This window comes from Sparus aurata, chromosome 12, assembly GCF_900880675.1.
Source record: "Sparus aurata chromosome 12, fSpaAur1.1, whole genome shotgun sequence".
NCBI classification, from domain to species: Eukaryota; Metazoa; Chordata; class Actinopteri; order Spariformes; family Sparidae; genus Sparus; species Sparus aurata.
In genome coordinates this window covers 28,018,427-28,044,531 of record NC_044198.1, presented here as the reverse complement: position 1 = coordinate 28,044,531, position 26,105 = coordinate 28,018,427, and the positions used below count along the sequence as shown (strand labels likewise).

At 45.5% G+C, this 26,105-nt stretch overlaps 1 protein-coding gene across 5 annotated transcripts in view; it reads left to right on the top strand.

Moving 5' to 3' along the window:
- Positions 1-26,105, top strand: part of lhfpl2a (LHFPL tetraspan subfamily member 2a) — a 39,257-nt gene that overhangs the window by 4,923 nt on the left and 8,229 nt on the right. Inside the window, exons 1-2 of one of the 5 annotated variants that reach the window (XM_030436796.1) lie at positions 9,298-9,425; positions 9,598-9,664. The gene's annotated coding sequence lies outside the window, so the exon portion shown is untranslated. Of the gene's footprint in view, positions 1-9,297; positions 9,449-9,597; positions 9,665-14,887; positions 15,009-21,222; positions 21,342-26,105 lie in introns of those variants that run through there. The other 4 variants (XM_030436797.1, XM_030436794.1, XM_030436798.1 and 1 more) reach the window with 4 other exon arrangements.

Here is a 26,105-nt window from a genome sequence, read left to right as displayed (position 1 = left end):
TTACAAACCTTCTTGATATCATGTAGGGCTGTAATTATTACTTTCATGTCAATTAATCATTAGTTTGGTCTATTAAATGTTGATTTTGTTTCTCAGACAGAGATGTTCAGTTTACTGTCACAGAGGAAAGAAACCAGGAAATATTCACATTTAAGAAGCTGGAATTAGAAAATTATGACATCTTTCCTTCAAAAATGACACAAAACAATTGAAAGATGAACAAGATAGTTCCCGATTCGTTTCTAATCGATTAACTGATATTGTAGCTGTACTCTTGTGGCTGTATGCTAATTTGTAAGCCAAAGCCAGCAGGTGTTAGCTTAGCCGTAGAGCTAACAGGCAAGAACAGACAAAGCCTCACTTACCGTTTCCTCCTGCTTCCATCCCGATGCTAAGCTAAGCTAACCGACTCCTGGCTCGTGCTTCATGCAAAGCATGTGAATTTACCCTCATCCAGCTAACATTACGTTACGTAGCTGTGGCTCGTTTTCCCCACAAAATGAAACAGACCTCATCGCCGGATCAGAGATTTAAATAACAAATCAGAGAGACGGTTCTACTGGACATGCTAACCTCGCTAACAAATTTATTTGCTATAATACCTTTCTTCCACTGGTTAAAAATCCCATTTAAACCAGCAAAGATCTGCTTTTGTGTGCAATGGGAATGTGTGAACACTGTGTTTATAACCTTACATAAAGCTCGGCTCCGATTTGAACATAAGACCCGAGTGAAACTTCCGTAAGACGTAATGCTTCAGATAAAAATCAGAGACGGGCTACGTTGCTTGTGGGAGGTTGGAATGAGATCAATAGCTGATTTTCAGCAGGTTGATCAGGTATAAAAAACCCTCGTAGATGAGCTTCTGTTGGTGAGAAAGCTGTATGAGTTGGGGATGAAAAGACAGTGAGATAACTTTAGTTAAATACCATAAATACATCACACGATAATGTACAAGTGGAAAATGGTTCAAAACCAAATGCCACGTAACATGAAACAGAGAAAAACTGTAAATTCTCCAATGTAAGATGATAAAAGCAGCAACTATTCAGCATTTTTGTTTTATAAATGACTTATATTACCCGAAGTTATTTTGGATATGCAATAAAAGTCAGATGAAATGTGTCGCATTGTTTTCGGGGACCAAAATAATTCACAAACCACAAAATAAAAACTCAGATGAACACAAGATTAATGTCTTCTAGCCTGAAATCCCCAAATGACCAACTACATCCTCACATTGTAGGAAATCATTATCTCTGGTTTCATTCTGAGTCGAGCTTCATTTATTAAAAAAATCCCCATATCATCTTCGCCCTACTTTCCGACTAGATCGTTTCACTTTCACTCACTTCTCCTGCGACGTCCTGCAGCCGGTCTGAGCCCACGCTGCTCTCCACCAGAGCCCGGGCTGCTCGTGTTTGGGTCCTGGTTTCAACAGCACCATGGAAACCCAGCTTTGGTTTGAGGCTGGCAGACCGTCACCGGTCATTATCACCGCCGTACCCTCAGAGCACGGCAGCAGCACCGACGGCTGTCCGTCTGTCTCTGCAGTTTTAATGGAGGTGACTCATGTGAAATCTAAGGCAGGTCGCCGGTTCTGACCCGATGCTGCTCACATTACAGACTGTACTGACAGAAGTTCACCGTTTGTCCAACTTTATAACTGACAAACAGCTCATTTCTACACAGGAAGCCACAAGTTTTTCCAGGTGAACTAAAAACAGCAAACTAAATCTATTTTCTACATCTCTGCACATGATTCACTGCCGTCTCTGAAAGTGAGAATCATGAACAGGACTTTCTTTAACATTACCTAAAACTAAAGTCTGATATTTAAAGAGATGCTCGTCACATTTGGAAGTGAAGCTCAGTTACTCCAGCAGGCAGTAAGCTAGTTAGCCGGACATGCTAACGATTGCTAAACACACAGTTACTACACTTTAGCTGTTTTGTTTTTGGTTTACTATTCAAAAAAGGGCGTTAAGTGTTAAACTTTTGTGTGAAACTACAGAAGGACTTGTGTCGGAGCGTCTCCACTGATGTTTCCTGGTCACCAGGTTAGCACAGGTCCACCTAATGATGTGTGCAGCTGTGATTTGATTTGTAGGGTGAGCTCTCTCCAGGTGAGGGTGACGACTTCACTGCACCGGGACGGGATAATGTTACCGGACCTTTGGGACCACACAGGCGCACACACAGGGCCCGTGTTAAGATCTTTTTCCTGTTGTTTCATGGGTAAAATTATAGATTTCATACGACAAGAAAGACGCAGTCAGGCTCGATTTCTTCGCTGTGACTTGAAACGATCTCAGAACAACGCTCCAGTTAGCTCACCGCGCTGATAAGAGCGGGCTTAATTGAATTTAACCGGAATTTGCCAGGCTGGTTTTCCCAGCCACGGGCTCGTCAACAGATGCATCCTGTGTGATATGATCTCAGGTACGATCAGCAGCGACCTGCTCCGGTCGAATAAACACAACACAGTTTTATCTTCAGCTCAGAGTCGGCTCACTTCTCCTTGAGTTACATGGATACAGACAGAAAAGCATCCATGCTACAGCAGCTCCCTGCAGTTGTCTTGAGTTTTCAATTTGTGACCTTTGCTCTGACTCGTCTGCAGCCTTCACACAGAGAGAAAAAAAGAAAGCAGGCGATGAGGCATTTCTTTGTTTGCTGTTGTCTTTGGGCCGGCCCTCCACAGCTCGGTGGTGTTTGCCGTCTGCAGGCAGCAGAGATGACGCTGCTGCCCGTCGCTGCAGGGAGAGTAAACACAGGCGCAAGAAAAGTGAATCATAGAGCGGAGTAATGATAGTGTGGGGAGACACAGAGCAGGCAGAAAGGAAAACAAGTTTTTAAAAAAGGAGGAGGGAGAAAGAGAAGGACGGCCTTTTGTTTCACAGTGAAGTGGAGCGGCTGAGGTCAGACATCTGTGATCCATCTCCAGGGGCAGCTGCCTCCGTCCCTCCTCCCTCCAGCGCCGTGACTTCCCTTTGACAACCCGACTGCCCCGCAGATCATCCACTCTGAGGGGCAGCGCTTCTATAATGGCTGCCTCTGACCTCCACCCATTATTCTGTCCGTCTGTATCAGATCCACCATGTTCAGTCAACACGAGATCGCTCGAATAATCTGAAAACGCATGATTTGCTTTTCTTAGTTTCATTCTGTAAACTGTGTCTCACGTGTTAATGTAGTTGAGGATAATGGAGTAAGTCAGTTGTCACATGACTGAGTTAATGATTCCCCATCAACTTAAATCAATTAGGTCTGTATCCAGCAGCAGGTCAGAGCGCCCTGTCAGCAGTTTACATTCAAACGTTTCCACTGAAGAACTTCTGTCTGTGTGGACTGTACAGAGAAACACAAGACGTGTTGTTGTGGAATATGTTCTGTTTCTTTTCACTGCTGAGGAGGCAGAAATGTCAGGGAGGATGTTTGTATCTGTGTCTCGGTTTACTCGACCTTTTTAAAGGTGCGTCTGAAAACACACAGAGTGTCGACTGAAGACTGTCGACACCTGAACAGTATTTTGAGCTCGTATCCACTTCAGTGTCGACGCAGCTCAGTTCAGGCAGTTAAACAGCAGTCATGCACTTCCCCCGTCATGTAAACACTTACCTGATGTAATCTCCCCCTCGTCTCAGGACGGTTAGGCACGTTAAAGAAGCCGTTATGGCCGTTATTGTTCCTGCAGAGCCGTTAGATTCCTGCAGGCCAACAGCCGGCGACGCTGAGAGGGACTCAGGGTCACGAGTTCAGACGGGAAAACGATGCCTGTTCGTCTCCCAGACATGATAACACAATTTGGCGAACATTAGCCTGTGTGTGTGTGTGTGTGTGTGTGTGTGTGTGTGTGTGTGTGTGTGTGTGTGCTCACATGAAGCCCCTTTGCTCATTATGTCTGTCATCATGTCTGGGAGAGATTTGGCGAACATCCAGTCCAGAGAAATGAAACTCCTGCCCACATTAGAAGACAGTTAATCCACCTGTCTGTCATCATCTGTGAGGACGTCGATGATGACATCACCACACCTGCACACAGACGAGTTAAAGTCACCTGACGGTCGTTATTTTATGTTTTTTATCTCTTCTTCCTCTTTTGATTTTTCACTTAATAAGAGCGATAAACCAGCCGTGCTGCAGCATCTGTTGTGTTTAACAGACTAATCACTGCTGCTGATGTCATCTCTGTGTGCGGTCTGTGGTTTACATGCATATAAGCACACACACACACACACACACACACACACACACACACACACACACACACAAGGAAATTGGATAGAGTGTGGATAATCATTGCATTAGTGCAGAGTGTGCAATCAGCGTGCGCCTCAGGCAGTGAAACACACCTTGTGTTTTTACTTTACGGCCCTTTTGTGACGGCTGGAGCTGCAGCGCTAAGTGTTTTCTGCACGTGTGTCTGAGGAGGCAGAGCTGGATGTCAGTGGTGTGATGTCATCAGAAGGGGACAAAATGTCGCTAAGGATGAATTTCCATCCACAGATGATCGTCTGTAAAGAACCCTGAACGCCACCGTTAGCACGACAAACTCAGTATTAACAATATTAATGAGGTGATAGTAAAAACTTGTTGCATCTGTGAATAAACAAGCTGCTTTAAGGTCCCAGAAGACTGTTTGGAGCTAGAATGGTGGCTGGGTCCGCCACATATAAACAAATTCAGTCATGAAATCAAAGAGAGTTTGATCATGTATTTAGTTTGAGTCAGTGAGGATCATTAACAAACTACAGACTGCACCTTTAAAGTGGTTCGACTGGAAACACAGAAAGGGGAAACACCTCCGTCACATAAATCCAGATCTTTACGAGACTCTTTAGGAACAGCATTGTTTCTGCGTCTCAGTCGGCATCAACAGACCAAATCACAGCCGAGCCGGAGCGGAAGCAGCTCGGGCTCCGGCGGCCCGACGGTTCCCCTCGTCTCTTTGAAGAGCTGCTGGCAGAGCGTTCAAAGCGGCTCTGTCTCCACGCTGGCTGCTGGAATAATGTGTGCTAAATGTAACGCAGCTGCCCAGCTGAGCAGCACAGACAATACTCATTATTCTCCAGAACAATAATTGCTTTTATTTATGTTTTTTTTTATGCCTCACCATTATCCTGCACATTCCTTTCATTCTGCACGACAGAGTCGCGTCTCATCATCGACTGCTGCTGGTTCTTTAATTCAGCGGGACTGAGAGACACCAAACTGAGTCCGCCGAGCTGCCACTGAGCGGTTTCTGTGGTGCTGATGCAGCAACAGTTTCCTACTCCTATAAAAATATTCCAGTGACACACACACACACACACACACACACACACACACACACGGCTGAGCACAGTGATGAGGTCATCGTCTGTTTCGTATTGTCTCAGGCAGCAGCTGCGATGCTCGTTCACTTACAGTCTTATTTACGCGTACAGTTGGTATTGTGTTTCCGTGCGCTCCAGATGCAGATGTTCCCTCGTGACTCACATCTGTAAATCACTCTGACAGGTCGTGTCCGACCTCTCGGATCGGGCAGGTGAGGTGAGGAGACGATCTGCTCTCTGAGTGTTTGCTCAGGACTCTGAATCACTCGTCAAACAGTTTGTTGAAGCTTCAGTGTTGCAGAGAGTCGGAGTGTGTGTGTGTGTGTGTGTGTGTGTGTGTGTGTGTGTGTGTGTGTGTGAGCTCCTGAGCTGGTTATTTTAATGAGAGCGTCTCTGCTCGGCCTCACATGCCTCTCATTACTGCCCGGAGAGAAGAAGAAGAAGAGGAGCGAGGACCGGAATGAGGAGTGAATGTTAAACGGATGCAGACATCAGAGGAGGACGAGTCGTTTTGTCCTTCTTGCTTCCAGATGTAAATGTTAGCGCTCCGTGTGTCGCAGCCTCGACAGAACCGATTGCTGATTTACACTCGACACTTTCACTGAACAAACTCTGACATGTTGGGAAGACATCACGACATCACCCTCGTGTGTGTGTGTGTGTTACATCTGAGGCTACAGGAAGTTAACGTAGCTTAGCATAAAGAATGCTAACTTTAGGTCATTCTTTCACCGCTCTATATCGTAGAAAGGCGAGGACGCCGTTAATGTTTACATCAAGGAGCCTCTCATGGAGTGGATGCACGTTTCCTTTTGCACAATGATCAGAAAGGAAAGTAGTTCCTCCATTAAGCTGCTCACAACAACCTCCAGATTGCTGTCGAGTCATTTAGTTCAATGATACTAAAGAGAAGACAGAAATCTCGACAGCTCACACAAAAACAGAGGAGGTGGATGAATCTGGCCACAGGTGAGATCTTTGTGAGGATCAGTCTCTTCTGCCTCCTGGCAAGAAAACTAATAAGTGAAGTTCCCAAACGTTGAACTGTTGACAACCCACATAGTTCCCCTTCCAGCTCTCCTGTTCCCAAAGCCCTTAAATACTTTAAGAAAGAGCCTTTTGTGGTGGGGCAGCAGACATCCCCCCGTCCCCACATAATAACCTGCCCCCAGCTGTGGAGGGTTCAACAGCTCAGCTTCACACTGCAGCTTCTCACACCGTCTTAACTCGGAGGTTTCCAGAGTTTCACGCCTGCACGGGCTGGATTGTGCCGCTCAGGGGGAAATCCCCTCAATTTGTGTATCCACTTCTGTAATTGGAAAATGTCCGACAAGAATTTTGTACGCTGCAGAGGACGAAACTCAACAGCGTCGGCGTGAAGACGGGCTGAAGTTACAGCTCGGTTGTTTCCGCTCTTATCTCTGTTTTTAATACATTTCATGGAATTCATCTGTGAAATTGAGGTTCCTGTTTTCCATCAGATCACAGCGTGAGAAAGTGAGTGAGGTGTGACAGATTGTGATACCTGTCAGGTCTTAATCCTCCAAAAATACAACGTGATGACCGTATAAGCATCGATTCAGAGGCCGGCTGTTGGCTGGTATGCTGTTTATTAGTGCGGAGATCCCAGTGAAGCTTCTGTGTGTTGCTTCAACATTATTCCAGAGTTTTTCCACTGTTCATAAATCTCGATTTCAGTCTATTTGATTATGTTACATTTCCTTATCAGAGTTTCACTTCACACAGAAACAAAGCTGGTGTTTCGACAGACGTGGAGACCGACGTGTCCACGCTGACGTCACTGTTTGGACTGTGGGTGTTTCAGTTAACCGAGCTGAGTGCTGCTGCTCTGTGGACAGAATCCATTAAGAAGTCAAAGGGACGAGAGTTAATTATCTGCATCCTGACGTGTGTGTGCCGTTAGTGTGACGAGAGTAACATGAAACTGTTTGATCGGTCGTCCGGATGAGTTTTCTCTGATTAGCTCTGAAAGGGACGTGTTGTTTTCTGCCTCGCGGACGCTGTGATGATTCAGATGAAGTATTTGTAACAGTGCTTCTGTTTACTGTTATTAAAGGGGCCGATCGCCTCCACTGACGTCAGAAGAAATCATTACACTTTTATGAAATTCAAGATTAAAGTAGCAGTGATTGATTGTTTGACCACTTGAGGGGAAAACTGTAAACAAAACGCCGACATTTCATCACGTCAGGAAATTGTTGTGGCGAGCTGCTGAGAATAAAATCAGCTTGTTAATCATCCAGAAGATCAGTGTTGTTGTGATGCTGGAATAAAATATATTGATATTCAATACCACAGGAAAGAAGTCACACAACACACAGGGCACAAAGCTTAAGTCTGTTCATGTCAGCTGCAGCTCTGCCTGTTAGCTCTGAGAGGATTAGCTTAACTTTAAGAACATCAGATTGCTGTTCCAAATATTCACACGTTTCCAATCTACTCTTTTACGCTTCGGTCAATTTTCAGTTTCTAGTTTGAAATATCCAGTGGTTTCACGCTGACAAATGTCGAAACACCACAGTTCCTCTTCAAAATATCCAATGGTTTCATGCTGGCAAATGTAGAAACACCACAGTCCCTCAATAAAATGTCCAGTGGTTTCAGGCTAACAAACGTATAAACGCAGTCCCTCTTTAAGATAACCAGTGGTTTCATGCTGGCAAACGTATAAACGCAGTTCCTCTTTAAGATATCCAGTGGTTTCATGCTGGCAAACGTATAAACGCAGTTCCTCTTTAAGATATCCAGTGGTTTCATGCTGGCAAACATATAAACACAGTCCCTCTTTAAGATATCCAGTGGTTTCATGCTGGCAAACGTATAAACGCAGTTCCTCTTTAAGATATCCAGTGGTTTCAGGCTGACAAACGTATAAACACAGTCCCTCTTTAAGATATCCAGTGGTTTCAGGCTGACAAACGTATAAACACAGTTCCTCTTTAAGATACCCAGTGGTTTCAGGCTAACAAACATATAAACGCAGTTCCTCTTTAAGATAACCAATGGTTTCATGCTGACAAATGTAGAAACACCACAGTCCCTCAATAAAATGTCCAGTGGTTTCACGCTGACAAACGTATAAACACAGTCCCTCTTTAAGATATCCAGTGGTTTCAGGCTAACAAACGTATAAACGCAGTCCCTCTTTAAGATAACCAGTGGTTTCATGCTGGCAAACGTATAAACGCAGTTCCTCTTTAAGATATCCAGTGGTTTCAGGCTGACAAACGTATAAACACAGTTCCTCTTTAAGATACCCAGTGGTTTCAGGCTAACAAACATATAAACGCAGTTCCTCTTTAAGATAACCAATGGTTTCATGCTGACAAATGTAGAAACACCACAGTCCCTCATTAAATGTCCAGTGGTTTCACGCTGACAAACGTATAACACAGTCCCTCTTAAGATATCCAGTGGGTATTTCAGGCTAACCAAACGTATAAACGCAGTCCCTCGTTAAGATAACCAGTGGTTTCATGCTGGCAAACAGAATAACGCAGTTCCTCTTTAAGATATCCAGTGGTTTCAGGCTGGACACAACCGTATAAACACGTTCCTCTTTAGATACCCAGTGGTTTCAGGCTAAACGTATAAACGCAGTTCCTCTTTAAGATAACCAGTGGTTTCATGCTGGCAAACGTATAAACGCAGTTCCTCTTTAAGATATCCAGTGGTTTCAGGCTGACAAATGTAGAAACACCACAGTCCCTCATTAAAGTGTCCAGTGGTTTCACGCTGACAAACGTATAAACGCAGTCCCTCTTTAAAATATGCAGCGGCTTCACGCTGACAAATCTTTAAACACCACAGTCTCTCTTTAAAATGTCCAGTGGTTTCACGCTGAAACTCTTTGGCTCAATTGATCTCAGAGTGTTTGTGGTAACTCACCTTTTCTTCACACGGAGCTTCTGACTCTCACTGACTTGGTTGACTTATATAACTCACTGTGTGTTTTGTTGTGCTGCACATTATGCAACTCTGCCACAGGGACCATCGTAACGCCAGACGAGGGACGCAGACATCAGCGTTTCTCCTTCTCCTTTCTGTTTTTACGAACATGTGAAACAGTTTAAAGGATTTCTCCAGGTGCGGCTGCTCCTCCGTCTCAGGTTTGGATGGAAAATACCAAACCAGCGAAAAAGAAAAAAAGATGCTCATTTAGTCTCTGAGCCAGCGTAGTGAGCTGCAGCCCTCTGGAGACGGTGCGGTTCTGTGCTTTGGACTCACGGTTGCTTTTGTTTCTGCCGTCTCTCTACAGGTCCAGAGACGACGCTGACATCATTTGGATTCAACCTGAAGATTTGTCACGAGATTCCACACAGGAGGTTTGTCTTTTATTCTCATCGGTACTGTTTGGGTCCAGAATAGATCCGTTTTCCTCAGGAGGCTCTTGTGAGTTGTACCGACTAACCAAACAAACAGAAATGTGGTTTCCTGCTTTTCTTGTTCTGATATTATTGGGGTTCCTGGCACCTGTCTGCTACCAGTGGAAACACAAGCTGGTCCCTCGGCTCCTATTGTTCCTGGCAGGTGTTCTCCAACACGTACAGACCTGAAAACCTTTTTCTCCTCTCAGTCGGATTCTTACTGTGAGCGAGATATTCATTGATGGTCAGTTATTATCTTGATTAATCGGGTAGTTTGGTTTAATTAGAAATGATCATTAGTTGCAGCCTCTTGTCGCAGGCTCATCTGACACATTAGTTTGGAATCATTAGCTAAAGAGTTGTTTTTCCCTCTAAGTTTTATTTATTTCAAAAGTCTTTGGAGGTAAAAATATCCAATGACTTAAAAAAAAGATAAAGTAAATTTTTGAGACCAACATGTTCCGTTTTTATTTAAGATGTTTTGCGTTTCATTTACAGTTCTGATTCTTGTTCCTCATTAGTTAGAAGCTGTAAATCATCTTTCTTCAGACGATCTTCTCTGCTGCCTTCGACGGCTTCAAGTTCGCGCTGTATTTTCATTGTCTGCCGCGCTGACGGTGTATTTATCTGGACGCAGGAGGAAGTCGGGGGCGAGCGTGTTTTTCCAATATGGAGGAAAACAAAGCGGGCTGAGAGATAATGAGCGGGACCACCTGTGAAGGTCGTTTCAAAGTGGAAAGCCCCCGCTAAGATAATAAACAGAAGACCCGTTTGTCACTTTGCTTCTAAAACAGGGCGACCTCGTGACAGCGCTCCACTTCCTGTTATCTCACTTTGTCCTGTGGACCGGACAGAATAATAGAAACAGGCTGATAACGAGTGAATGAAATCTATAATATCTTTCAGCTGGTCTGACTCATAAAGGTCCGTGTCCGCTACCATCTCTGCTGATCCTCTGAGGTTTACTATCTGTCTGTTGATTATTTGGGATCAGGACGTCAGAGCGAGGCGGACGTGTCGGGATGGAAAACACTGTGAATATTATCTCCTCGTCCAGGAGAAAGTAAAAGTGCCACATGACGTCACCAGAAACCTTTTCTGAAAAGTTTAGATTTTCATCTTGAGGCGTCTCCGGTGACGCTGGTCGCGACATCTTTTCTGTCGTAGTCGCTCCTCACTGGGAACAACTTTTAGAAAGGATGTGGACCTGAGTTCAGTCTGGTTGCATGAATTTAAACATGTTTTTGTTGTTCATCTGTTGTTATGTAACGACCTCTCAGCTCATTTCTTCACTTTCTTCTTTTTGTTTTGGTCTCCAGTCCTCAGATATCATCTGAGATTGGCTGTGTGTATTTCTGAGTTTTTTCTTCTTTGACTCTCAACACTCGTCTCTTTGTCCTGAAGTGAAAGCGCTTCTCACTTTACTCCCCCAGAAACCAGCCTGACAATAGCAGCACGCTCCTTCATTTCTCAGCCTCCCACCTCCTCTTCGTGCCCTCAGCGTCTCCTTTTCTCCCCTCATTTGTCTCCATCCCTTGTCTCCTTCCTCCTACACATGCCGTTAACTTGGTTTGCCAACAGCCTCGACAGCGGGGATGATATCACTTGATAGTTTTATTATCTGAAACAGGAGAGGCTCCGGTGCCAGCGCTCCTCAGACATGCTTACTTTTGATTCAGAGCAGGGTATCAGGTTTTAGCTCAGAGTGCCCGACAACAGCTCTGCCCCCCCGGGGGCGTTTGGATAAAGCAGCCAGCCAGGTCTCAGTTTGCAGGGGAGTTTGTGTCGGAGCCACAGGGAAGTTGGGATTAAACTGAGCACAAAACACAGTGAGAACAATGCGTTTATCCCCCCAGAGAAGACGGTCAAATACCGACAGCTCAGCACAGTCACTGATTTCCTGAGTCTGGCCTGGAAACAGGAGCCGGGGGATCTGAAGCGGATGGACTTTCCTCCCGTGACCCCCTGTGTTTACGGTCCCCGGGGCTGTTTGGAGGGCCGAGGTGGGGCTGGAAATGGTTAAGCATAATGGAGACAGTGTTCAGCCTGAGGGCCCCAGACTCTGCAGCTCTGCAGCAGTGGGAAACTGAGGAGAGGTGGCGGGGCTCCTCGGGTCTCCTCAGGGCTCCTCGGGTCTCCTCAGGTCTCCTCAGGTCTCCTCCGGGCTCCTCGGGTCTCCTCAGGTCTCCTCAGGTCTCCTCCAGGCTCCTCAGGTCTCCTCCGGTCTCCTCCGGTCTCCTCAGGTCTCCTCCGGTCTCCTCGGGTCCCCTCTGGTCTCCTCTGGTCTCCTCCGGTCTCCTCCGGTCTCCTCAGGTCTCCTCAGGTCTCCTTCAGGCTCCTCAGGTCTCCTCGGGTCCCCTCTGGTCTCCTCCGGTCTCCTCAGATCTCCTCTGGTCTCCTCTGGTCTCCTCAGATCTCCTCTGGTCTCCTCTGGTCTCCTCGGGTCCCCTCTGGTCTCCTCCGGTCTCCTCAGATCTCCTCTGGTCTCCTCTGGTCTCCTCTGATCTCCTCTGGTCTCCTCGGGTCTCCTCAGATCTCCTCTGGTCTCCTCTGGTCTCCTCGCGTCCCCATTGGTCTCCTCTGGTCTCCTCAGATCTCCTCTGGTCTCCTCTGGTCTCCTCAGATCTCCTCAGATCTCCTCAGATCTCCTCAGGTCTCCTCAGGACTCCTCTGGTCTCCTCGGGTCTCCTCAGATCTCCTCAGATCTCCTCAGGTCTCCTCAGGTCTCCTCAGGACTCCTCGGATCTCCTCCGGGCTCCTCCGGGCTCCTCGGTCCATCAACAGTCAGAGGAAATATGTGTGAAGAATGTATCCGTCAACTTCTTTGCAGTCAGTTTCACCACTTTCTTTTATTTTTTTGACCGTCATTAAACGTTTGAAGCAAGATAACAAAAACAAATGGAAGTCAAACAATTCAAAAACCTGCTGATATTCAGACTTAAAGTTAAGTTAATGTTTGTTTAAGAGGTGATCAGTTCTAATCTCAGATTAGTTGTAAACTGGCAGACGAGGTCAATAAGTTTCCAAACTTGAGCTGCAACTAATTACTTTCGTCGCTGATTAATCTGCTGCTTGTTTTGTTGAGTTCAGAGGTTCACAAACCTAAAACCAGACCAAAAGAAGCACCTATTATATTTGAGTTGTGTTGTTAAGATGGATAATGACGCAGCCCTCATAAAAAATATCTGAAAAATGTCCCAAATTTTCCCAAAGTGACGTCTTCAAACGTCTTCCTGAGCCCAACCTGCAGCCAAAAACCCAAAGACTCTTCACTTACTGTCAGAAATGACAAAGACAGGCAGTAAACACACGGCTATAAATGTGATGTCACATATTTTCTGTCCTACTTTACTACTACTTTAGTTAAATATGCATTTATAAAGTAAGAACTGTTCCCCTGCAGCTGAGAAGCCCTGGAGAGTCTCTGTGTTTGCACACAACAAACGGCGCTGATTGTTGCTCTGTTGTCGCTCTCTGACATCATCGCGCCTTTGTGATGATGTTATCTCAGGTTTTTTTGGCTCTTTAATACTCACAGATGCCAAACAGACAGAGTCAGACGAGGTGGAAACAAAAACCTGTTTCATGGCAAACAGCGGAGAACAATCTTTTCACAACATGGCTGTCCAGTGAGATCCTCCCCGTCTGTCGGCCACCCACTCTGAGGCCCGACTGTGATGTGTCAGGTGGTCTTTGTTTTCCATCACCCTCTTAACCCTGGTGGCGTGGGCCCGCCATGCGAGGGCTGTTATGGTCAACATGAGAAGATTTGGGATTGCTGACCTCCGCCTTCGTCCTCAGCTGAAGACTGTGACTCTACCTCAGCCCTCGAACCAGACCGACACACCGACATACCGACACAGCGTCAGTCGCGACGTATGAACAGATGTTTCCAGGGGGAACAGTTGACCGCTCACACTGGGATCATATAGAGGCGTCTGCACGTCCACATGTGTTCATGTGCGCTGTGTTTTCATTATGTTCTCTGTATGTATTTGGGCTAAAAAACACTCTTGGGATCGGTGAGGTTGTTTTCTTTTTCCCCTCAGACTGCTTGTTTCTCCACAGTTCTCCTCTCAGTCGGAGGTGAGGTGCCTGTCAGCTCCACACCTCTCACAGGTGAACTCCCCGCTGACCGCCAGCTGTGGGATCGGTTCCACTCTCACGTCTTTGCACCATTATTCCTCCTCCCTCCCTCTCTCTTTCCCACGCTCCCGTCTCACTTCCCCTGGAGCTCAGTGTTGGGATTTCCTCACCTTCAACACATCCGTGTGTTTACGCTCCAGCTGTACTCCAGAGAAAGTTCATAAATTAGCAGATATGCCGCGGAGAAGATAACTCTTCCACACTATATGCTGAGCTGCAGCCGCTGCTGACGAGAGGATAGCAGATAGAAATGATCTGATGTGGGTGAGCTGGGGAAATGTTTCTGTCTGTCCACCTCAGCTGTCAGATGAAATAAGTAGATCAGTGTCGAATATATGAATTAGATGTTGAGGATGTTGAAGCAGAACCTGACGATGAAATGTTTTCAGCTTTAAACTCCTTCAACTTTTATGTTAAAATCAATGAGCTGGAAGGTAGAACTGAGGCAGGACATCCAAACTTAATGCTTTTATAGTGCTGACATGAATGTGTTGAGCTGTAATGATTAATTGATTAGTTGTCAACTATTGAATCTGTTAGAAATTGTTTAAAAGAAAGAAAATTGTGACATTAAACTGAAAATCTTCTGGTTGTGGACAGAACAACAACACAAGGTCTGTTGTGAAGATGTGATGGAGTTTGGAGATGTGACTGTCTCTCAGATTTCACATTATTTGACCTGCTTGACTCCCATTTTGTCGATTATTTATAAATGTGAGCCTTTTTTAAAATCCTGGTCAACATCATCAACCTCTGAGCTACAAACCAACACACTGACAACAGTCACTCTAACCTGGTTGCTAACAGGATCAAGCTAAACACGTTAGCAGCTCTCATTTTTACGTTTAAAAGTAAAAAATGCTGGGTTATTTCATCAACCCAACTGCTGGGTTATGAAATGTGTAACCCATTTTGGGTCATTATATGGGTTTTGGGTTATTATTTGGGTTATTTTTGTGCAACCCATGCATTGGGTTAAATACAGTTGGGTTATATACAGTCTATGGTTAAAATCCATCAACCCAACAAACACCAGTTGACCCAGCACTTGCTTTGAACGTCAAAACGTCATCACGTCGACTTCTCCCGTCCTCCACCACGAAGCACCGAGCGGCAACCCGACAGATCATCCTCGCCGCTGCGAGCCAAGTTGAAGGTTTGTGCACACGACATATCTAATTCACATTGTCCGTCTTGCGTTACGTATTAAAGTAGTATCTTTATATTGTCGTTATCATGGAAGCACACACGGATGCAGTTCAGCTGTTTGGTTTTAGCCATAAACCAAATGAATTAATGAAACGTCCATATGCCCGCGGACTTTTGGTCATGTTTATTGAGTTAGCCAGCTAGCTCGCTGGTTCGCTAGCCTGGCAGCCGGCAGCTAGCGGGCTAATTATCCGGCTGGTTTGCTCGCCAGCCCGGTACTTCGCCAGCTAGCCGGTTTGCTGAGTACGCGCGTTAACTAACAGGCTACTTCAACGGTCGTTGCTTTGCTAGTATACATGTAAACCGCCAGCTAACGTTAGCCGATTCGCTGGGTGCGCGCGAGCTAACTAACAGGCTAGTTCAACGGTCATTGCTTCATGTAAACCGCCAGCTAGCGCTGGGTGCGCGCGAGCTAACTAACAGGCTAGTTGCATTGCTAGAATACATGTAAGTTGGCAAAGCAACGACCGTTCAACTAGCCTGTTAGTTAGCTCGCGCGCACCCAGCAAACCGGCTAGCTGGCGAAGTGCCGGGCTGGTGAGCAAACCAGCCGGATAATTAGCCCGCTAGCTGGCGGCTGCCAGGCTAGCGAACGAGCGAGCTAGCTGGCTAACTCAATAAACATGACCAAAAGCCCGCGGGCATTATGGACGTTTCACTAATTCATTTGGTAAATGTCTAAAACCAAACAGATGAACTGCATCCGTGTGTGTTTTCATGATAACGACAATATAAAGATACTACTTTAACAAGTAACGCAAGACGGATAATGTGAAACCTTCAACTTGGCTCGCCGCGACGAGGTTGATCTGTCGGGTTGCCGCTCGGTGCTTCGTGGTGGATGACGGGAGAAGTCGACGTGTTGACGTTCAAAGCATAAACATCCCAAGTGCTGGGTCAACTGATGTTTGTTGGGTTGATGGAATTATTATATAATATTCCACCCAAATGCTGATTCATAGACACTGCAATGGGATAAGTTAGTTACATTACAAACCTTCTACAATACATACAATATTTGCACAATATTTAACCAATTCATATGGTAGAATTTACCCAGATTAACAGTTAATTTGACCAAACAATCTGGGTAGAATATATAACAAATATGTGTGGTTGAAACAACCCAGATTAGCAGTTAATTTGACCCAGCATTTGGGTAGAATATTTAACTCATGTGTTTGGGTTAAAATAGACCAACCCATCTTGCTGGGTCAAAATAACTAATGCTGGGCCGGTGCTATAATGACCCAGCGGTTTGGTTATAAAACAGCCCAAATTGGGTTATTTTTAACCCAACTGTTTTTAGTGTGTTGCAGGGATTTAGCTCAACTCCTGCACAGTTTTTGCTGCTTCCGTGGTTTAAAACAGGAGAACTTTGGTTTCTTTTGATAGAAAACCTGTTAAGAAGAAGTGAAAACAGTCACATTTTGGTTCAGAAGCCTGATTATAAGTATCAGATAGTGTCCAGAGACACCCGGCTCGACCCAGGCTGTGAGTTAGATGTTAAACATCTGCCTCCATGTGCCTGCTGATGGGCCTTGAAGTGGCCAGATGGTCGTCTGCTCCCTCTGTGGGATTCAACCCGAGCTCAGGCGTCTCTGATTGCACTGAGAAGTGAACGTAAAGCAGTGAAGACGGTTTGTCACTGCAGATCTACTCTCAGACTGCGTTGGGACTGAGCTTTTTGTCGGGTGATGTGAAATGCCTGACATATTTGGGGTATACTGTTTACATCCATATGCTACTTCTCCTGGTCAAGACATTTGTTCTGCACTCTGGAGAGTTTGTAATCCACATCTGATCCCACCACACGCTGAGCTGTCATTATTATTTGCCTCAACTGGAAACTCTCGTCAGAGCCAAACGCTCCATCTGTCCCTCCGTGGCTTCCATCTTCTCTCCACGGCGGCTTTTAGAAGTGAACCCTGCGTAGCCTCTTCGCTCGGCTGGATGGTGGAGTGACGTAACGCGTCGCAGCTCAGATTGGAAACACGTGGAGATAAAAACCTCATTGAGATATCTGAGGCCTGTCTGAGAATCACAACACGAGCCAAAATCAAGCATTTGGTTTCTGTAGAGTGAAATCAGTTCCTTCCTGACTCAGACGGCTTTTATCAGGCTCTGGCTTTGGCACACCTGAATATTCAGGTCACAGGTGTCGAGGCACAGAGACAAGTCTTGTTTGCTGATTTCCTTCCTGACTCTCCTGGAAGTTTTAGAGACAGAAGACCAAATGAAACACACTGTTAACTTTAGGATTTCTCTGGTTTGAACATTGTTGGAAACATTTGGGAGAATGTAAGAACACAAGTCAACAAAATCTAGAACAAAGGTTGAGTTGTTTTTGGACATTAAAATTCTCACTTCTCACTTATTATGTCTTTGAAGCCCCTGCAGCAGCATTAATTGATCTTCTGGCCACTTGGGGGCAGCGTGATTAGAGCAACTCTGAAGATTTGTCAATGAATGAGCAACAGCCAACACTGAATTAATGATAAATATGAATTAATGACGGTTTAACTATCAAATCTGCTGTTTCCTGTGTCTAAATCAGATTTGATTGAACAGATTTCACCTGATTGCGATTCCTACGACATCAGAATCTGATTGATTGGTGGAAATTGATGACATCACTTTTTTTTCCAACAAGGCCCACATCAGACCGATGAGAAGAGGGTTCATCAAAACATGTTGAGCAACTTTTTGATCATTCTTTCCTTCTATTCATGCCTTTAATTAAAGATATATGTTATATTTAGTTTGAAACCAAAGTTCGTCCACATCTGAGCTCGAGCGTCAGGAGCTTCTCTGTTATCTGACTGTTGTCAGGTTTCCAGCCTGCTTTGCTTCACACTTATCCACTTTCTTCAGCTCTACCAGATACGATTGATCTGAGTCTGACTAGAAAAGATGAATAACCGTCCAGCCAGCAGCCAGACTCTGCCGGGCGCTCAGTGCGACCCGTGTGAGTGATGATCCAGCCTGGCATGTGTACATGTGCGTGGACGTGCTGCTGCAGTTACGGCTGCAGAGGATCTTCCTCCGCTGGCTGGTTCTGATCCGCCGGTCTTTGATGTGAAGGCCTGCGCTGTGTCCGAGCTGCCAGCTGAAATCTCCTGCAGCATCTTACAGGCAGCACTGCCGGCTTTCCATTAGTCTGTAAGACGATATGCAGTCGGTGTCTGTCCGATCTGTATCTCCAAATCAAAAACATGATCTGTGAGAACGAGGTCTGCTCAGTCAGCGCTGAGAATATAAACAGAAAGTGTTGTTGGTACCAGAAGCAAACAGGGAGCGGATCAGCAAAACCTTGGTTGTGGCTGGAAATGTAAAACCTGCGTTTGTCTGCTTCAGTCTGAAGTGGAGGAGCCATTGTTTGAAGAATAATGAGTCGTAAACTGTAAATGTTTGAGAAGAAAAGACAGACTGACAGGCACAACAATAGTTCTGATGGGGGATGGCAGTTAGCGATCCGCTAGTTGTTGTTTTGCTGAGAAAAGGCATTTTTGTGATATTCTAGACATTTTGGGAGACTGTGGCTTTAAAGTGGCTCATTAACCTCTTCCCATCCGACTCACAACCACATACTGAGGATGAGTCACCAGGATTTATTGGGAACGGGTCAAAGGAGACGTTTTATTAGCCTCAGGATACGTGCATGTGTGTTGCCTGGACCTATTTCTGAACTGTTGCGGCTGAACTTCCATTGAGACTGATAAGAAAGGCCTCTTCCTCCGGCTCTCCGCGCTGCCTCGGCCTATCGGCTCCTCTTCCTGTTTGAGTCGGCCCATTTTTCCGTCTTCATATGGAACTCATTTGTCTCCCTTGTGTGAGCGAACACAACAGTCAGACAAACGCTGAGGCTGACTGCACCGTTGGCTGAATGCACCCCAGTGCTGCTGTAAGCAATCCTGGGACAGAAAGGTAATCCATTAGTCAGACAGTGAACCAGCTGCTCCGTCAGCGTGCAGGCAGCTCTCAGATCAGGCAGATCCTCGCTGAATGAGGGAGGATCATACAGGATCTGTGCTCATTTATTAGCTATCAGACAATAAGCTTTATGTGTTTGAGTGTGCAGGTTTTACAGCACTAACTTTAAGTTACCGTGAAATACAAAGTCAACATTAGCAGTGCCACATGTACAGAGACCTGCGACTACCAGTGAGCCCACGAATTTACTTGAAGCATACTTGCCGACACATGGACTATCATTTGTTTATTAAAGGGATATTCCGGTGTAAGTTTAATCCATGGTCTAACACACCATGAAACTGTGTTAGACTCTCTCTCTCAGATCAAGTTAGCAGACTGCTAATTTACAGAGTTTTATCAACCTCAGAAACGGCCGCACGACAACAATACACTGCAGTAAATGGATCCAAATATAAACCGCCACCAAAAAGCCACAAATAATGCTCAGAACAGCACCAAACTTCAGCAACAGTACAAATAGGGTCTCAGCACATAGTCCGGGGCATCTAACCTCCGCTAGCTTAGCTGGATTTCTACTGAAAAGCTGACTAAATTTACCACTCTTCTGCAGCAGCTTCCTGTTGACGGGAAGTCCCGACGAGTCGATTACCGAGTGCAGTAGAGTTCCGCGGCTCATGGATGAAAATGTATGATTATGACTCCATGGAAAAGCAATCAAAGTTCATATGTGTCTTACCTGCCAGTTTATAACAGTTATTATCGAGAGCGGACAGGGAAAAGAACGGAATTGAGCATTTCTAACCGCACTCGGTAATCGTCGCGTCGGGACTTCCCCGACCCGGAAGCTGATGGAGGAGAGTTGAAGTCTGTTTTTAGCTTCCCAATAGAAATCCAGCTAAGCTAGCGGAGGTTAGATGCCCCGGACTATGTGCTGAGACCCTATTTGTACTGTTGCTGAAGTTTGGTGCTGTTCTGAGCATTATTTGTGGCTTTTTGGTGGCGGTTTATATTTGGATCCATTTACTGCAGTGTATTGTTGTCGTGCGGTCGTTTCTGAGGTTGATAAAACTCCGTAAATTAGCGGTCTGCTAACTTGATCTCTCGAGAGGGAGTCTAACACAGTTTCAGGGTGTGTTCGACTATGGATTAAATTTACACCGGAATATCCCTTAAAAGAGTTTATATTGATTTTGGGACATCAGCTTGGCTGGCTGTGTTAAACCCATCAGATTATATTTACAGTTTGTCACGAAGTTATTGATTTATCCTGCTAGCTTGATGTTTTCTTTGTGGCGAGTGTTTCTCCTGTCGTCAGGTCATATTTAAAGTTGGTGCTATTTACTGAAGTACTGAATGTTTCTGTTGCATTTGAGCCTCATGAGATCGTCATGATTATTACAGTTATTAGTCAAAAGGAAGTAATGAAGTTGATGTTTCATGTACTCGAGTATCTGTGTGACTTCTCCTCCTCACAGCTTCAGAACAGCCCCGTTACTTTAGTGAATTATGGATTATTCTTTACTCTGAGTACATGTCAGAGCCTGTACTCTATTACTCTTACTGGTATAAAGAAGTTAAAACAGCACTTCAGATTTTACCAGAGTCTGTTTTTACTAAACTTAAAACATCTGAACTTGTTCTGGAGGAGTGACTGTGTGGACTGTTGACTCCTCAGTTACTGTTAGTGGAAAAACTTTAGATTTTGATTGCAGAACACATGAAAATACAAATTAGTGGTCGTGCCTTCATGCTGTCAGTTAGTTCCTGATAATCCTCATCAGGCATTGTGTCTTTCTTTAAATGTAGGAGAGTAGAAGACATTCAAGTTTGGTACAACTACCTCAGAATTGTACTTCTGTTTTGCAGGTTGCAATAAGGCAGCATGCACTTGAGAATGAAAGCCGTCCACGCACGAGTCTACCAAAGGTTTATCCAACGAGCGTACGTATTCACAGAAGCACACTTCACTTGTGTTTTTGTCGAGGAGGTGAAAAAGCATTTAGGCTGATAATAAGAAGTCGGCTCGGCTGATTAAAAGTGTGCAGAGAGAAATGAAAACAGAGCGAGGAGGTGAGAGAAACTGAGACCCTCTGCAGCTCCAGCTCTTTGTTATTTTAACCCAGATTCAGCACTGAAATATGGCCACCATGTGGACTCTCTCAAGAAGTGTGGCTCCAGGGTCGGCCCGGCCAATCAGGGGAGACGTGGCGGTGCGGGGAGGAGGGCCGTGGGGAGGGTCCGGGAGTCGGAGTCTGAGAGAGAGAGAGGCATTAAAGAGTGTGAGTCAGGGCAGAGAAGACACATCTCCAGGAGAGCTGGACTACCCGCAGACCGATGGAGACAGGTTGGACTCTTGTCTTACTTTCTTTTGTTTCCTGCACTCGTTTCCCTTTCGACCCACAGAGGTGACTCCTGGTGTGAGCAGCTGTCACTCGCTGATGTCACAAACTGAATGTTATGTTTCGGTCTGAATCACGAGCAGCAGAGAGCGTCAGGATGCTCAGCAGATGTGCAGAAGTGTTTGGAAAAGACGGGTTTCTTTACTGTGTTATTACTGCTGAAGAACAGTGAGAACAAGACTGCTTCTGAGTAATTTACGTGGTTGTCACAGACCTCCTGAGGAGACTTCTGCCATGTGGTTTGGAGCTGCAGCGATCAGTCGATGAAATTAAATTAATGTGCGTCTCAAATTCTCTCATGTCAGCGTGTTGGATGTGAATACTCTCTGCTGTTTTTCCTCCTGTGACAGTAAACTGAAGTCATCAGGTTGTGGATGAAACAAGACATTTAAAGACGCTCTGATCGTCATTATCTGACATTTTACAGACCGAACAACTAATCGATTATTCCAGAAGGTTAGCCGTTAGCTGCAGCCCTCACAGAGCAAAGTGTAGTATTCTGTGTCCAATCATCTCCTGCATTCCCCCTCAGTAGCTGCGGGGGCTTTTCATTCAAACAGATCCTCACAGATTATAAGTGCTGCCTTTGTTTTAAAATTGCTTTGCTGTTGGGTCACATGAGGCGAGAGGAGAGACGTGTGGGCTGGAAACGCTGGGAACCCAAAAAACAAGCTGATTATTAGAGAGCTGAAGAGTCTCGTCCTCCTCTCGGCGTGTCGACCCTCGTCCAGCTCTAAACAAACTCTCTCCATGGCGACGCCGTGCTCCACTCACGGCATGTCCATAGATATGTAGATTGTTTCCTGTCAGCGGCGGCGTAGAAAGGCGTTTCCTGCTGTGATAAGAGAAAGGCTGAGTGGACACTTTGAACACGAGTTGTGTACTCAGGCTCTTTATTCCCAGCGAGGCTGCAGAGAAGTCGATGTGTGAAGAAGTAACTCAACAACAATCTGATGGATTCAAAAGAAATTTGTGTTTCTGTTCATGATCCCCGGAAGATGAATCCTACTGACCTCTCCTGTTGTACCATTAGTCTCACTTCTTGATGGATTAGCATAAAACATGTTGCAGATATTCATGATCTCCTTTCATTTGAGACTTTGTTTGATTTGAACCTCATCTGTGCCCGTGACACTTTGGTCTCACTTGACCTACAGCGACACTTTTCTCCGTGATATCTGATTGTAGCGCTCCGTGTCGTCTGCATCCACAAGCTTTTAAAAAAATGTTAGCAAGATGTAAAAACTGAATCCAAATGCTAACAGAACGATCATTATAATAACAAGATGACAAACATGACAAACTGATCAGCTTAGCTTCACTGATGAACTTGACGCAGAGGAGAACAGCTGGTCCGGCTTTCTACGAAGTTTAAAGATGTTTTTCTTTCTTACAAAATAAGATGAGAAACGCGAGGGACCAATCTAACACCGATGAATTCAGTATTTGACGTCCAATTAGCTCATAATGACACGTTAAAACCAAATACACGTCTGTTGCCAGCTAACGTTGCAAAACTGAAGACGTTCCAGCAGCCTCGTCGACGTTATACCGCTAAACATCGGTATGCTAGCATTGTGAGCTGGTTAGCATGCTATCATTAGCACTTAGCTCAAAGCACAGAGCCACGAGCATCACGTAAACCAAGTCGGTTTATTTAAGTGTGAAGTCTTTTTAAATGTCGCAGTGTCTCTCTGACATGAGACCATCGACAGCGTTCACACGTCAATCAGCGTAATTCTGTTTGACAAACTGTGGCTGAGTTCTGGTTCGGTTAAGGCACAAGAAACACTTATTATTAATATTTAATTCTGGCGCTGAGCTGCACTAATGAAGCTACTCAGAATCTGGAACAGACTCGACACTGTGACTTCTCCAAGAAACAGAAATGAGCTGGAACTTTCCTGAGACTTGGACAGAATGACTTAAACATGTCTGTCACTTTGTCTGAAGCTTCCTCGAATGTGGTTCTGTAGAACAAGCGGGTCTGGTTCTATTAATGGACCTGGTATTTGTCACATCAACACACATCCAGACGTCTGCTCGCTGCTCCCAGACAAACAGACCTGAGCTGCTATCAGGAGCAGAAGTTCCCCAAGATAGAGTGAAGCATGGCTGTGTGTGTGTGTGTGTGTGTGTGTGTGTGTGTGTGTGTGTGTGTGTGTGTGTGTGTGTGAGGCCTGAGGTGGATTTATGATGTCTGTTATACTCCCACAGTAACCGGGGGGAGACCCAGGATTATTTGCGGCTCGGTTTACATGCACAGAAGAGTTTGCTGCGACCGAGCGACCCCGACACTAATCCTGCAGAGCGCCTCACTGACAGGACTCCTGCTGGAGTGTGAGCCAGAGGAAACCGTCTTTTTTACTATTAAATCAATTCTCCAAATGAACCTAAGGGTCCGTTAGTGTTTCCCTCAGGTTGACTGGTTCTCTAGGGGCGTGTTTCAGGTCCGTCAGGTGAAGTTTGGAGTTCATAAAACATTTCTGGAGGTTCACAGTTGCAGCGTTCTGCTAAAAACATAAAAAAACAACCAAACAAACATTAATTGTCTCCACACAGATCGTCTGCAGAAGCCTGGAGATCAAACTGATCTGAAATATTAATTTACAGTCTTTTATAAGCTGAAGTCTTCACTGTCTCTGAGCTCAGTGCTGAATATGATCCTGCTGCTTCTGGAGGAATAAACACCCGGGAGAGTCCAGGAGAGCACGGAGTTTTTGATTTAAAAACTGGATTTATATCCACTCTGGCTTCTCAACCTCCGCGGGCTAAAGATTTCTGATAGCGTCTTTGTTTTTGTGAATAATGTCTTTTCAAATAAATTTGGGATCTTGGGGCTTCGGTAGACTTGGGCTGTAATCCGAGTCTCCAGAATGAACGAAGGATTGTGGTTTTTTTCTGTTGTTTCTCTGTTTTAAATCAAGTCTCCAGCTTCTTCAGCTGTTTAGCAGAATGCTGCGACTCAGTTTTACTGTGAAGCTCCACCTGACCTTCCATCAGCATGGAGGGACGAGGTTATAACTGGATGTTTGGTGACTCAAGTCGACTCCATGCTCGTCTAAGAGAGGCTGACCGGTCAGAACTGTGTAACCAACAGGCTGGAGATGCAAACACACTGCAGCCCAGCGAGGTCAGAGGTTAAGTGTGCAGGTCTTTAAAGCTCCGTATCTCTCCAGCTGGTTCCAATTGATCCAGCTCCAAAGTGTTTTCTAACAATATCCCTGTCAGAGAGGAATTAGCCTTCGCAACTGGCCAGCAAATGTTTGACCTTAAAACTCCGGACTGCCCGTTTGTCTTCAATCCAAACGTCAAACATCAGTCTCGTCAAGCACCTCTGGGACCTCCTCCTCCTCCTCCTCCTCCTCCTCCTCCTCCTCCCCCTCCTCCTCCTCCTCCTCCTCCTCCTCCTCCTCCTGCAGCACCAACGGTCTTTTTCAGAAAGTGTTCAGTTGGTGGATGTGTCGGCATCTGTTCCTGCATCTGCTCACAGTGAGGCAATGAGAACGCTGTGATTCATAAAATTAATGTTGGTCCAAATCCATGTAGGGCGGCTGTCTGTGCCGGTTCTTATGATCTCATCTGTTTTACACAGTCCAAACATACGCTCACACACACACAGACACACACACACACACACACACACACACACACACACACACACACTCTCAGACCACAGATCTGGGTCATTTTCTCCGTTGGAAAAAAGAGAACTGTTGTTGATCTCTCGACAGAATGACAAAGATCAAAGTTTGTGTAAAGCTCTGACTGACACACACACACACACACACACACACACTCACACACACACACACACCCGTGGATCTCACGACCCTCGCTCTGAGTGCACGGCTGATGGAAACCTCGCCGGGCGGGCGGCACACGTGTCAGCAGCAGCGGCCTCTCTGCTGCCAAACGCTGGTCGGAGGATGACGAACAGACTCCCCAGAGACGGCAGAGAAACCAGGACAGAAAGAAAAGACTGAAAGAGAAAAGAAACAACTGTCGGCTTCGGCCCGGAGCGGTGTTTATAACACGGCCTGCACAGTATAAGCATCGTTTAATCTTCTGTTTTAACGTCTCAGAACGTCTCATCAAATCTTTTCATGACTTAAACAGAATCAGAGTTTGTTCTTCACATCAGGACGTCTTCACTGTTTCATCCGCTCATAAATAAACGTCATGAGGTGTGAAAATGAGGCTGTAACTCTGTTGTGATTATCTTATTAGTGAAATAAGCCAGTTTATAACACTTACGTCAGGGACGGGAGCTTTTACAGCAAATGGTTTTACAGTTTGATTCGGTGGAAAAGTCTCTACTGGCTGAGTTTTACTGTGAAGCTCCTGAAATGTTCTGTGGACCACGAGACTTTCATCAGCATGGAGGGAGGAGAGGAGGATGATGATGATGATGAGGATGAACTGTTCCTTTAAAATCTATTGTCTTTTTAGCTGTTTTCTATTGGCTGCACTAAACTGGAGCTGAGAAGACATTTGTTGAGAACGTAGCTGTAGATGTTTGTTTTATCTGCACAGATTTGTGTGTCAGTCGTGACTTCTTGATGACCTCACGCCATTTTGCAGCTTCCTGGTTGTACTGCAGTGTCACTGACTCAGCAGAGCAGCAGGGTTGATGTCACCGAGGTCATCAGCGGTCATCTGACAGCCGGGCGGCGTTGTGTTATCGACCGTTGGCCGACCCCGGGTCA